The 15,864-nt window shown below is 38.1% G+C and overlaps 1 pseudogene; it reads left to right on the top strand.

Moving 5' to 3' along the window:
* Positions 1-3,207: 3,207 nt before the first annotated feature.
* LOC142530540 (casein kinase 1-like protein HD16) lies at positions 3,208-14,100 on the top strand (annotated as a pseudogene).
* Positions 14,101-15,864: the final 1,764 nt, after the last annotated feature.

Here is a 15,864-nt window from a genome sequence, read left to right as displayed (position 1 = left end):
GGACTCATCCTCCTAAACCTTTCGTACACTGCTTCCGGTTGAGGTCTCGCTCCTGCACCTGCTGCTGTAGCCTGGTTCCCCGCAAACTGCGCGAAGAACTGTGTCATGCCTGCAAGCATCTGTGCCTGCATGTCTGGCGGTGGAGGTGGAGGTGGAGGAGCGTCCCTTCTCTCCTCTCGAGGCTCTCTGTCCTCATCTCTTGTTTCACAGTCGATCACACGTCTAGGAGGCATACTGTTCCAATAATTTACCCAACACGTAAACCCAATATGCATGAACATATATCAATGACATAAGATGCACGTATTATATCTTTAAAATATACACATGTTGAAATCAGAATTTAATGCTTACTACATAACATAAATTCGAAACTTTAAAACTAACAGAATTGAGGTGTGACCTCCTGAGCTTCTTGCGACTGGCAGTAGGCATAACCCTTTACAAGAACACCGCTCTGATACCAACTGTAACGTACCGTACTTTTACCCTTAGAAATTTGCGGAAAAATTTAAAATTTTCTTAAACATAAAATAACCTTCAAAGGTTGCCATAAAATATCTCAACCAAGTCCCCCATAAGAAATGGTTCAAAATAACCACAATAAAATTTGCTCACAAAAGGTTTGCTCAAAGTATTTCCATCAAAATATGAAATCAGAGTAATTTAACTTTTGCATAAAACTTAAACATGGCGGTCCTCGGGTTTAGCCTCCCGCTCAGTCCAAGCCTGCTCCTTGGTCCCCACCCCTTGTCTCAACATGATCATCCTCACCTGTATCGATCAAGTCTAGTGAGTCTAAAGACTCAACACGTATAAACTGGAAGTAACGAATAATACGTAATAAAACCACATGCAATTTCAAAATAAAGCGTACATACTTAAACTTGAACTTGCATAACGTAACTTGAACATACGTACATACATAGACGTGCCATAACTTGAAAGCTTTCATAAACATACTTGCATAACTGAACGTACTTAAACATACATGACTTTATTTTGCGTAGAGGCATGTTTCAAAGCAAGTGACCCATAACATAATAAATGCCTGATCAGACAAACCACAGTACTGGGCTGACAGGGACGTATCCACTGCCACATACATGAGATCCCCGTTCATAATTTAACGGGCTGGTTGGTCCCCGTTCATAATTTAACGCTTTCCAACCTCGATCTAACCCGTTCATAATTTAACGGGCGGATTGGTCCCCGTTCATAATTTAACGCTTTCCAATCCTAACATAATTTGGTCACAAGACATTTAGCATACCTCAAAAACTTAAAATATTTTCTTGCACGTCAACATACTTACTTGGTGTTGAGGGCTTCGTTGGACTTCGATCGGGGCCGTTGCTGCACGTACTACCATGAATTCACATACTTAAGTTGCATAACTTAGACGTAGGTAATCCTGCTTACTTACGAGTTCGTTCAATTCCTTAGGACGTTCTAGAATTCCCATGGCTCGACCTTGTAAATCATTGTACTAAACCATGACATCAAACCTCAAACATGTTATAATATTTTTCCCAAATATGAAGGACACGGACCCCGTGCCTACCTCCGTGTAGGGGTCCGTGTAGACTCGGGTGAGAAGGCTCGAAAGGAAGGGTGGACACGGACCCCGTGTCAGGGTCCGTGTGGGGGTCCGTGCAGACTCTGGAAAAATGCACTCCGGAAGGAACAAAGGCACGGACCCCGTGCCTGGGTCCGTGTAGGGGTCCGGCTAGCCTCGGATGAAATGAAGCCTGCGAGAAATTCTTAATTTGCTTATTACTCCCAAGCTTGATTGTACGGACTATGAACGGACACCTCGAGACCCATCCTAGTATACCATAACACTGACCCAAGCTTATACTATTGCCCCAAAACACCCACATATCACAAGCAACCCAATAACCCATGAATGCGACTTTTGACAACAACACGATTTATACGCCCATCCAATCTCTCAAGTGCCTAACGACACAAAACGACACCACAATAACCATCTTAACAACATGCTAAACATACCTAAACGCAGCAACGATCACCCGTCGATTCCCAACGAAGCCTGCAACAATAAAATCTCAAAACACAATTTACGTAAAAGTCGCAGTTTGAGCAGTCCCACAAAAACGACATAAATCACTCAATTTTTATCCAAATAACTCGAATTTTATATCAAATCGAAGGTATCAAAAATTTCTACATTTTTCTTATTGAAAGTTTTCTCAAAATCTCGACCGAAAATTTGAAGTTTTAACAAGAACAGTAAAAACGTGATTTAGATCTAAAAATTTTCTTTCACAATCGATCCAAACAATTAACCGCTCAAACTATGAACATCATACATGAATTTTACGCATAAAACAACGCAACACATAATATGACATGATCGACGCAGAAAGAACAGAATATACGTGCCTTTTGATATCAAACTTTACCGAAACGACGTCACCGAAGCGGAGATAGAACCGAGGTTGATCCGGAGCGATTGTGGCGCTAAAATTCTTGAAGAAACACACGAAAATATTGCTGGAAATTATGAGGGGATGGGGCGGCTGCCGTTGGGAGGAGAACCCTAGGTTTTCTTTTCTCAAAGTGATAAAATTCTGAATTAAAACCTGTGTGTGTGTGTTGCCGTGACTAAGTGTGTGTAAAAGTGTGTGAGTGCGTGAGTTAAGGGGTAAAACGTGTATGTGTGTGTTTAGGTAGTAAGTTAGGGAAATAAATTATGCTTAGTAATAATTTAATCACTAATTAAAAGTTAATCAAACACTAACTCAAAATTTTCTTGGAGACAATATACACACAAATTTTTAAATAAACTTCTTAATCAAAATAAGACACACAAAAAAAATGCTAATTTCAAGAGTTTTAAACCCTTAAAATTACTAACTAAATGATTTAGGTTTAAAATGCTGAAACTTAATAAATTAATTTAAAACGCCCCAAACTCAACTTAAAAATAAAATACCACATTTTAAATTGCCAAAATCGTCGTCGGTCTTTTTCTCAATCCCGCCTCGAATGATCGCCTGAGACATGAAACTCGACGGACATTTTAACGTGCATCACAATAAACATGAATAATTTAAAATAATGCATTCAAGTAAATCATGCATGGCTTAAAACTCATTTTAAAATTAATTAAATGATTTACTAATTAAATGAATGCATGGTTTAAACGTGTACTGAATTTGGGCACTACAGTTTCTATCCATGGTTTTCATCCCTTTTGTTCGGGATACTGTTGTTGAAATGCATTTTTTATTGGCTGTTAGGGGAACTCTCCGTTATGCTAGTGTTCATACTCATTTAGGTCGAACTGCTAGCAGGAGAGATGATTTGGAATCTCTTGCTTACACACTCATATTCCTTTTGCTGGGGGGATTACCTTGGCAAGTATTCGAGGTCAGTGTCCCGAACTACCCGCGCTGTTACTTTTTTGTGCCTATCTTCTCATTGTTCTAATCACATAATCTGTTTCAAACATTTTTCTGCTGTAAAATAGGGTGATAAGAGTGGGTTTCTTGTTTGCAAGCAGAAGATGGAAATTTCACCCGAGGAACTTTGCTCTTACTGTCCACAACCTTTTATGCTGTTTATGGAATATGCGGTAAATTTGAAATTTGACGAGGACCCTGATTATGCTAAATGTATCTTCTTGTTTGATGGAATCTTTGGGGCAGATCCAGATAGCAGACCAATCAACTTCGAGGGTGCACAAAAGGTGCTTACTGCTTAATAATGGACTAAAAGTTTTCTTTTATGTTTTTTGGATGATACAATGTGCGAGCGACATGTAGTGTGGGGCCCTTCGCTCCTAATCGTTATTACAATGCACTCTGATTAGGGCTAACTAATTACAGCGGAAAACGAGTTTAAAATTTCTTTACAATGAGCCCAAATCTTTTTATTTGAATACTAAAAATAGTATCTCATCTCACGTCATAAACATGCCCACACGTAATCAAAACCAATCACATACAAACATCTCATATCCTCGGGACATGCCCCGGTATATAGATACATATACATATATACTGGGAACAAGACATAAACATAAAACATCAGCCCAAGCTGTGGCTCCCTCCAGAAGTACTCTCTCCGGTCTCCTGATATCCTGGAGTACCTGCCATTGTCCACACACAAAAACAACAACAGCTCCCCTTGGGGGTGAGCAAAGCTCCGTATGGAACAACCACCATATATACCACAAGTATCTAAACAATGCTATATGGTATGCAATGCATGTATGTCGTGGAGGTATCAGGTAATATGCCCATCCACTGAGCACATGTCAGAATCAAACGAATCGCTATCAAATCAATGCTCGAGCTAGCACACCGGCCTCAATAAGGGATACTCGTACGATAGCGTCGGCAAAGCGCCATCAAATCCCAAATCTCATATCCAATCATCGGGGCCACAAATGTCTATGCTTTACGGGTCATATAATACCAGCATAGCAATTGTGTTCACAAACCCCAGAATCCAATCAAATCATATCAGGGTATCCAAGGATCATAGCTCAACGTGCATGTCATGTATCGATGTATGTATCAAATGATGTGTGTTAACAAAACATTTATTTTATACATCGATATCTCAATCTCAATGTCGTGTATGCCACATCAATCAACAAATAAGGCATATAGACATGTATTATCATTCAATCAATCAAATCAATCCAACATGTATCATATAATACAGATATATGTCGTATGTTACCCGGTCGCAACATACCTCAATTCTTCGTTCCGGTTGATGTAGCTTGAAGATATCGATATAATACTTTATCTACATCAATAACATACTCATTCCAATTAATAACATACTCCAAAATCATTAATATGAGTTTCAAATATCATTTGAAACTTCAAAAATTCATATCAAATCATAATCATATCATAATTCAATTCCGACTTCGAATATAAGTTTCTTGTCGGTTATTCTACTACATATAGGAAATTCAACTTCAAATACATGCTATTCCAGCACTTTGATATTTAGAGCTGCTGGAACTAGAAGAAAATTACCTCAGTCAGAAGCCCTCGACGCGACGATCACAAATATATAATTTGTTTCGCGTTTAGACAGCGTTTCGAAGTAGATTCGGACGAAAGAAAATCGAATCCTCTCGTATTCTCTCGAAGCTATGGTGAAGAAATGAAGAAAGAATAAAGCAGAAGCCTCGTTCTTATCACCACCGTTCTCGCGCTCGGGCGGTAGAATTCTCGCGCCCGAGCGCGAGAGGTTCTGCCCCCGAGTTTCAAATGCACCGCGCTCGGACGGTCAAAAACTACCGCTCGGGCGTGGCATGTTCTGTCCGAGTACTCTTGCATCACGCTCGGGCGGCCACAAAGTACCGCTCGGGCGCGAGGTGTTCTGCCTGAACACCAACTTTACATACCTTGGCGCTCGGGCAGTCACTTTCTACTGCCCGGGCGCCACATCTTCTGTACAATTATTTTTGATATTGTACTTATTGGCGTCCGGCTTCTCCACTCAAGCTTCTACAACGTCAATTCGTATACAATATTCATTTTCTCAATTTCATTGTCATAATATACATCAAATGTATAATCACATATCAAATTCACGAATTATCGATAATCATATAAGATTTACGATAATACGATACACGGTCCTTACATTTCTCCCTCACTTAAAAGATTTCGTCCTCGAAATCTCAAAAATTTCTATATACATAACATTGGTAAACATACATATGTCACCAGTTATAGTACATATCAAAACTAAAATCAGAACAAGGATCAGAATACATCGAATACAATGGAACAGATGGACTAGCATCAAATAAATGCGGATACGATTCTCGCATCTTGCTTTCCAATTCCCACGTCGACTCTTCTACACCATGTCGTATCCATTGCACTCGAACTAAGGGGATCGATTTGTTTCTCAATATCTTTTCCTTTCGATCCATAATGCGAACAGGTTGTTCAACATAGGAAAGAGAAGGATCCAGTTCAACCTCATCAGGTGCAAGCACATGTGATGGATCTGGTTCATATTTCCTCAACATAGAAACATGAAACACATCGTGAATGACAGATAGAGCTGGTGGCAATGCCAATCGATAAGCAAGATCGCCAACTCGATCAAGAATCTCGTATGGACCAACATATCGAGGAGATAATTTCCCTCGCATGCCAAATCGGACAGTGCCTCTAACGGGAGATATTTTCAAAAACACTCTATCACCTTTCTGGAATTCCAGGGGTCGTCTTCGTTTGTTCGCATAACTCGTTTGACGATCCTGAGCAGCTTTCATCTGCTGCCGAATTAACTGAACCTTATCATTCATTTCTTGTATCAATTCAGGTCCAGTCAATTGTTTCTCACCAATCTCATCCCAGAATAACGGTGATCTACATCGTCTCCCATATAGAGCTTCAAACGGTGTCATACCGATACTCGTCTGAAAGCTATTATTATAAGAAAATCCAACCAATGGTAAGGCATCTTGCCATCCCATTCTGAAATCCATCACAATCGCACGTAACATATCCTCTAACGTTTGAATCGTACGCTCAGTCTGGCCATCAGTTTGAGGATGATAAGCAGTACTCAAAGCCAAACGCGTACCCATCGCTTCTTGAAAATTATCCCAGAATTTAGAAGCAAATCTGGGATCACGATCAGATACAATCGAGACTGGCACACCGTGCAGTCTCACAACATTCTCAATGTATAAACGGGCCATTCTTTTATAAAGATAAGTCCGCTCATATGGAATGAAATGCGCAGATTTCGAAAGCCGATCAATAATGACCCAAATAGCATCACAGTCATTGGGCGAACGAGGTAAATGAGTCACAAAATCCATAGCAATATGTTCCCGATTCCATTTCGGGATTTCAAGACTATGGAGCAATCCCCCCGGTTTCATTCTCTCGGCTTTCACTTGCTGGCAGACAAGACATTTAGAAATAAACTCAGCAATGTCCTTCTTCATACGTTTCCACCAGAATTGAGGTCTCAATGTCAAATACATCTTCCGACCTCCAGGGTGAATACTGTATTTGCTACAATGTGCTTCTCGAAGAAGGACAGATTTCAAATCAGAATCATCAGGAACTACCAGCCGACCATTAAGTCGTAAAGAACCATCAGAAGAAATCTGAAACCCAGACTGATGTCCTGCAGATACAAGTTCTTTCGACTTTTGGATCTGAGCATCACTTCGTTGGGCCTTTCGAATTTTCGATATCAAATTCGGCTCAATTTGCAATGCTGAGACTGTGACAGAATTCCAATTCGAGTGAAAAGTCCAACCAGAAGTACATATATCCTCATGTACTTTGGCGACATTGACAGATGCTAGAACAGAATCATGAACTTTACGGCTCAGGGCATCCGCAGTAACATTCACCGATCCAGGGTGATATTGAATCTCACAATCAAAATTCTTCAAGAGATCCATCCACATGCGTTGCCTCATATTCAAATCAGATTGAGAAAAGAGATATTTCAGATTTTTATGGTCCGAATAAATAACAAACTTTTCTCCGTACAAATAATGGCGCCAAATCTTCAAAGCAAACACAATGGCAGCCAATTCGAGATCATGAACAGGATAACGTGTTTCATGATATTTCAATTGACGAGACGCATAAGCAACCACTTTGCCGTGTTGCATCAGCACACAGCCCAAACCTTTACCAGACGCATCTGTACACACCACAAATCCTCCGGTACCTGAAGGAATAGTAAGCACAGGTGTTGTGGTTAATCTCGTCTTCAATTCAAGAAAACTAGCTTCACATTCATCTGACCAAATGAATCGCTGATTCTTCTGTGTCAGTTGAGTGATAGGTTTAGCTATCTTCGAAAATCCATCAATAAAACGACGATAATAACCAGCTAAACCCATGAAGCTACGGATCTCAGGAACATTCGTAGGTCTCGGCCAATTCAATACAGCTTCGACCTTCGCAGGATCAACAGATATGCCATGTCTCGAAATGACGTGGCCCAAAAATACCACTTTGTCCATCCAGAATTCACATTTGGACAATTTGGCATATAAATGACTAGTACGAAGAGTTTGAAGTACCAGTCTCAGATGTTCAGCATGCTCCTTCTTCGATTTCGAATAGACAAGAATATCATCAATAAAAACAATAACGAATCGGTCTAGATAATCTCGGAAGACACGATTCATTAAATCCATAAAGATAGCAGGAGCATTCGTGAGACCAAAAGGCATAACCAAAAATTCATAGTGGCCATACCTCGTACGAAAAGCAGTTTTGGGCACATCTTCGTCTCGAACACGTACTTGATGATACCCAGAACGAAGATCAATCTTCGAGTAAACAGAAGTACCCTGAAGCTGATCAAACAAATCATAAATACGCGGAAGTGGGTATTTGTTTTTCACAGTAGCCCGATTCAGTTGCCTATAATCAATACACATTCGCATCGTACCATCTTTCTTTCGAACAAATAAAACTGGAGCTCCCCAAGGTGATACACTCGGTCGAATATATCCCTTATCGAGAAGATCCTGTAATTGTTCTTTCAATTCTTTCAATTCCAATGGTGCCATGCGATAAGGAGCTTTAGAAATAGGCGCAGTCCCCGGCACAAGATTAATACTAAACTCAACTTCTCGATGAGGAGGAAAATCAGGAATCTCATCGGGAAATACATCCGGGAATTCTTTCGCAACTGGAATCTCAGATAAAGAAGACTCCTTCTTCGAAATATCAATAGCGTAGATAAGATAACCTTCATCTCCGCTAGTCAACAATCGGGACATTTCCAAGGAAGATACCAATGGAATTTTGGCTTGGGAACCCTTGCCATAAAAATTCCACTTGGGTCCATCAATCAGTCGAAATCGAACCACTCCATGACAACAATCAACAGTAGCTCGATTTGTCGTCAAGATATCCATGCCAACAATACAATCAAAGTCGTGCATTGGGAGGACAATCAAATTCAAAAATACCACATTATCCTCATATATCAATACACAATTATGCACAACTTTTTCAGACAAAATAATCTTCCCTGCTGGCGTGGCTATCGACAAAGTATCATACAACGGGGTACACTCGATATCGTGAGATGCAACAAATGCATGAGATATGAATGAATGAGATGCTCCTGTATCAAATAAAACACGTGCAGGATAATCGCAAAGCGTGCAAATACCTGCAATTACGCCACCAGGAGCTTCTCTCGCCTGATCCTCAGTCATGGCGTACACTCTCACTTGAGGAGGAACTTGGGCACTCTGACCACCCGGTCCTCGATATCGTGGGACATTCGACTGCTGAAAAGAAGGAACAGGAACAGCAGGTCTCATCATAGTACTAGGGCCACCTCTAAATCCTGGCTGGGGTTGAGCAGAAGTCGTACCCCTGTTCGGACATACTCGAGAGAAATGGCCTTCCTGCCCACACTGATAACAAGTAGCAAACATACCTCGACACTGCTCGATAGTATGTTTACCTCCACAATGGCTACAATAGGGAGCAATCACAGGACTCCCTCTCTGTGATCCACTAGAACTCGAAGAAGACGAAGAAGCAGAGTCAGTCTTCTTGAACTTCTTACCCCTCGGTCGCAAAGTAGGCTGCTGAGCTGACACCGGAGGTGGAGGAGTATACTGTGGACCTCCCCGCCTGAGTCCAGCCTCGGCTCTGCGTAGCTGGTAGGCAATCCAGAAACAACATATGTATACAAAGCAGGATGTAAGCCATTTACAAACCTGTTATATTTTGCCCTCGCATTCCCAGCTACGTGAGGTGCATACTTCAGTAAAGTAGAAAACTTCGAAGCATACTCTGCAACAGACATCGTTCCCTGCTGCAGATTATTGAATTCATTCTCCTGAGCAGTATAATAAGAAGGAGGGGAATACTGCTCCAAAAACTGGGCCTTGAAGACATCCCAAGTGACTTCAATCCCGGTCTCTTTCAATCCAATCTCAGCGGCTTCCCACCAAGATTTCGCTCGGTCTTTCAACTGGTACAAAGCAAGTTTCAGTCTCCGAGCCTTGGAGTACTCAACAATATTAAACAAGTGCTCGATATCCTTCAGCCAGGCCTCAGCTCTTTCAGCACTCTCAGTGCCAAAGAACCTCGGTGGTTTCAGATCCTGAAATCGAGCCATCACAACATCCATGGACAACCCTTCAAATTGCCCAACAATCCTCTCAGTACTGCTACTCGCAGTTTCATTTGTGTGATCTATCTACAAATCAAAAGATGAATATCACAATTTCATATAAATTCATAATGTCATCATCTCATAGCATCAATCTCATCAGATACTTACTCAAATCAAATCACATAAGAACAAGTAATACAAATAAGTCAAACACATACGCACAATTCATTTGTGCCTATTCAAGTGTACACAAGACTCAATCGAGCATTCCCAGTTATGCTCTGATACCATCTAGTGTGGGGCCCTTCGCTCCTAATCTTTATTACAATGCACTCTGATTAGGGCTAACTAATTACAGCGGAAAACGAGTTTAAAATTTCTTTACAATGAGCCCAAATCTTTTTATTTGAATACTAAAAATAGTATCTCATCTCACGTCATAAACATGCCCACACGTAATCAAAACCAATCACATACAAACATCTCATATCCTCGGGACATGCCCCGGTATATAGATACATATACATATATACTGGGAACAAGACATAAACATAAAACCTCAGCCCAAGCTGTGGCTCCCTCCAGAAGTACCCTTTCCGATCTCCTGATATCCTGGAGTACCTGCCATTGTCCACACACAAAGACAACAACAGCCCCCCTTGGGGGTGAGCAAAGCTCCGTATGGAACAACCACCATATATACCACAAGTATCTAAACAATGATATATGGTATGCAATGCATGTATGTCGTGGAGGTATCAGGTAATATGCCCATCCACTGAGCACATGTCAGAATCAAACGAATCGCTATCAAATCAATGCTCGAGCTAGCACACCAGCCTCAATAAGGGATACTCGTATGATAGCGTATGCAAAGCGCCATCAAATCCCAAATCTCATATCCAATCATCGGGGCCACAAATGTCTATGCTTTACGGGTCATATAATACCAGCATAGCAATTGTGTTCACAAACCCCAGAATCCAATCAAATCATATCAGGGTATCCAAGGATCATAGCTCAACGTGCATGTCATGTATCGATGTATGCATCAAATGATGTGTGTTAACAAAACAATGTCGTGTATGCCACATCAATCTCAATGTCGTGTATGCCACATCAATCAACAAATAAGGCATATAGACATGTATTATCATTCCAATCAATCAAATCAATCCAACATATATCATATAATACAGATATCTGTCGTATGTTACCCGGTCGCAACATACCTCAATTCTTCGTTCCGGTTGATGTAGCTTGAAGATATCGGTATAATACTTTATCTACATCAATAACATACTCATTCCAATTAATAACATACTCCAAAATCATTAATATGAGTTTCAAATATCATTTGAAACTTCAAAAATTCATATCAAATCATAATCATATCATAATTCAATTCCGACTTCGAATATAAGTTTCTTGTCGGTTATTCTACTACATATAGGAAATTCAACTTCAAATACATGCTATTCCAGCACTTTGATATTTATAGCTGCTGGAACTAGAAGAAAATTACCTCAGTCAGAAGCCCTCGACGCGACGATCACAAATATATAATTTGTTTCGCATTTAGACAGCGTTTCGAAGTAGATTCGGACGAAAGAAAATCGAATCCTCTCGTATTCTCTCGAAGCTACGGTGAAGAAATGAAGAAAGAATAAAGCAGAAGCCTCGTTCTTATCACCACCGTTCTCGCGCTCGGGCGGTAGAATTCTCGCGCCCGAGCGCGAGAGGTTCTGCCCCCGAGTTTCAAATGCACCGCGCTCGGGCGGTCAAAAACTACCGCTCGGGCGCGGCATGTTCTGTCCGAGTACTCTTGCATCACGCTCGGGCGGCCACAAACTACCGCTCGGGCGCGAGGTGTTCTGCCCGAACACCAACTTTACATACCTTGGCGCTCGGGCAGTCACTTTTCACCGCCCGGGCGCCACGTCTTCTGTACAATTATTTTTGATATTGTACTTATTGGCGTCCGGCTTCTCCACTCAAGCTTCTACAACGTCAATTCGTATACAATATTCATTTTCTCAATTTCATTGTCATAATATACATCAAATGTATAATCACATATCAAATTCACGAATTATCGATAATCATATAAGATTTACGATAATACGATACACGGTCCTTACATGTAGTTTGGCTTACCTGTTTGTTTTGTCGATGAAGCTTATAAATAAGGTTGGTTACAAGAGAGATCAGCTTGAAGATGAAGGTGATGAACAACCTAAAAAGAAGTTTCGCTTCAGAATACCTGCGACACAGTGGATAAGCGTTTATAATGGTTGTAAACCCATGCACCAAATGTATTTGACCCCTTCATTCTAAGTTCAATTTCTTCAAAAGTTTATTTTGAGTTTCAGCACATCTTGTTTCTGTTTGTTGTTTTCTCGGCAATATTTTCTAAAAATTTATTGAGAACGAGAAGTATTTATGTATTCTTTTTGAACTGAGATATATTTTCGGATAGATATCAAATTATATATATTGAAGTCTGATTTGAGAATGATATATAGTAATGGATATATAATTTTTTCAATAGTATGTTTGATATTTAACATTTTTAAATATAGAATCTTTGATAAACCATAAATAATATTTATTTCTTTTATTTTAACAAATGGAGAACTAATCCTGGAAAATGAGAGCAAACATTACCTATATAGTTAACATTATACTTCTTGTGACTTTCTATAGGTGATTTGATTAAACATTGTTTCTATCTTTCAGTTTTTATTTATTTCCTTTTTTACTTTTCTAACATCGAGTTCACCCTTGGTTGGCTACATTAAAGATACTATTATGATGTGATGGATTCAAGGCTTGTCGACCACATTGTAGAGGGAAGAAACCAAGGCTTATTCATCAGAGACGTAGCATCCTGCGAAAATCTGTGGGCACTTGTAATGGATGCCAGTACTGGCTTCACCGAACAAGTTTGCAGGCTATCTCCTCTCTTTCTTGACAGGGTACACACTAACTTTTGGTTTTTTCCCAACCCTACAAATGTGGTTTATAATGCATTGATGTAGAAAACTATACTGCTTTTACTCTCTTCTGTTTGAAATTTTAGGTCATACTAAAGTTTTCTACAGGATAACATTCTGTAATCAAATTTGATATTGTCAAGATTATGGTACAATATATATTTCCTTTTATCTATTAAAATATGTGTTTTAACCTATGAGAATAAGTTTTACTCTCTAAACATTGATCAAGCTAAGTAAATTGTGTTATGTTCTCTATTCAGTGTACATCTCTCTATCCTTTAGAATTCGGCACTGCTAATTTTTGGGTTATGGTAGGAATGGATATACGAACAATGGGACGAGAATTTTCAAATCAGTGCAGTTGCTGGAGCCAAGGATGGTAGTTCGTTGGTTGTAATGTCGAAAGGTAACTTAGTGTTCGTCTCTGAATATATTATTTTTCCAAACGGATCTCCTAAATTTTTCGAACTTGACTCAGGCACGCTGTACACGGAACAGAGTTACAAAATATATGATTCATTTCCATATAGGTTGGTACGCAAAAAGTGGAGTGAAGGTTACAAAGTTACGTCCATGGCCACTTCAGGCACTAGATGGGCAGTTGTTATGTCTCTTGGTGCCGAATTTTCAGACCAGGTTTCCCCATGAGCAATGGTCTAAGATCCTGATGATTAATTTCGCGCGTGCAACCTAGACTGATTGTCCCTTTCATTTTGTAGGTTCTAGAGCTAGATTTCCGGTATCCTAGAGAAGAAATTCGTCACCGCTGGGATAATGGCTACTGCATAACTGCGCTGCAGCAACCACTGATCAGGCGACGTTCATTTTAACTAGATCAATTTTTAATCCTATGGATGAAATACAAGAAACAGCATGTACATCTACCTTTCCATGTTCCAATATCGCGGTTAGTTAGCCTTAATCTAGAAATCCCTTTTTTTCAGCAATCATATTTTTATATGTTGGAACTCTCATGACATTAGGATTGATTGCTTTCTTCCTTTTTTCTTTTTTTTTCCTGGGCTTGTTAAAGGATATGTGGTCGAGAAACCTGTATGTTACGTTGATTTGTTATGGTCGTACATTTTCTAATAATCGCCATGGTTAAGATCCTTGCTTGATTGGAAAGATCGGAGCTTTAAAGTGGAATGCATGGTCTATATATGCAACGAAAAAGATGAAAAAAGTTCGTTAGTCTTGGACTACATATGTAGATGTGCAGATATAGGTGATATTGGATCTTGTATATTCTTTTTGTGCGTCTTGCTAAACAAATGCGTACATAGTTCTTTTGGTAGCAACTTTGTTTCTTTTAAAAATCCTAATTTGGTAAATTGAATGCCAATCGCAAGCTTTTCATAATAATAAATCATAAAAAAAAAACTTTACTAAAAACTATTCCTCGTTCCATGGATTTGTGAAAGAGTTTTATGGGTTTATATATATATATATATATATATATATATATATATATAATCTAATCTAACCTAATCTAATCTATCTAATACTATTATAAATATATGAGTTTGAATTGTGAGTTTTTTATTTTACCCTTTCATTTACTTTACAATTTGTTATGTTAATGAGGTTTTTTAAGTCATTTTCAATGTTAATTTAATATGCTCATTAATAAGATTATTAATAGAGTACTTAATTAAGATATTTATTATTTTAATTTTACTTTTAAATTTAAATTTAAATTTAATTAACATTGACATCAAATTCATAGAAAATTACTATAATAATGTTATAAATCAAAGAATTGTTAATATTTAGAATATAAAGGTAATATTGGGAATACGAATAGAGATGAGTGAGATTGAATAAAATTAAATTATTAATAAATATTAAGATCACATAAAACATCTTTTTCACATTTAAAATGAAGATATTTTTATACTACTTATGTATCAACATAGATACATGATTGAGAGAAAAGGTTTGAATGTAAGTGATTTCAATGCAAATATTTAAGCACTTGGTCAATTTCGATATTTATGCTAAAAAATATCCCTAAATAATATATTATATATTAATAATATCTATTAAATATATGACTTTCATCTGTGAGCTTACTATTTTATCATTTTTTTTTTACAATTCTTCATATTCATGATGTTATTTAAATCATTTTTTATGTTAGTTTAAAAATGTCATTAATAATGTACTTAACTCAATCAAACTACTTATTATATAATAATGTTATAAATCAAATAATTGTTAATATTTAGATTATAAAGGTAATATTGGGAATACGAATAGAGATGAGTGAGATTGAATAAAATATAATTATTAGTAAATATTAAGATCATATAAAACATCTTTTTCACATTTAAAATGAAGATATTTTTACACTACTTATGTATCAACATAGATACATGATTGAGAGAAAATGTTTGAATGTAAGTGATTTCAATGCAAATATTTAAGCACTTGGTCAATTTCGATATTTATGCTAAAAAATCCCTAAATAATATATTATATATTAATAATATCTATTAAATATGACTTTCATTTGTGAGCTTACTATTTTACCATTTTTTTTTTACAATTCTTCATATTCATGATGTTATTTAAGTCATTTTTTATGTTAGTTTAAAAATGTCATTAATAGTGTACTTAACTCAATCAAACTACTTATTATTTTAATTTAATTTTAATTACTTAAATTTATACATTGCAGTCAATTTCTAAAAAATCTCTACCATATTAATGATAGATAATAACG

This window comes from Primulina tabacum, chromosome 17, assembly GCF_025594145.1.
Source record: "Primulina tabacum isolate GXHZ01 chromosome 17, ASM2559414v2, whole genome shotgun sequence".
In the NCBI taxonomy this organism is placed as follows: Eukaryota; Viridiplantae; Streptophyta; class Magnoliopsida; order Lamiales; family Gesneriaceae; genus Primulina; species Primulina tabacum.
This window is presented reverse-complemented; position numbering and strand designations above follow the sequence as displayed.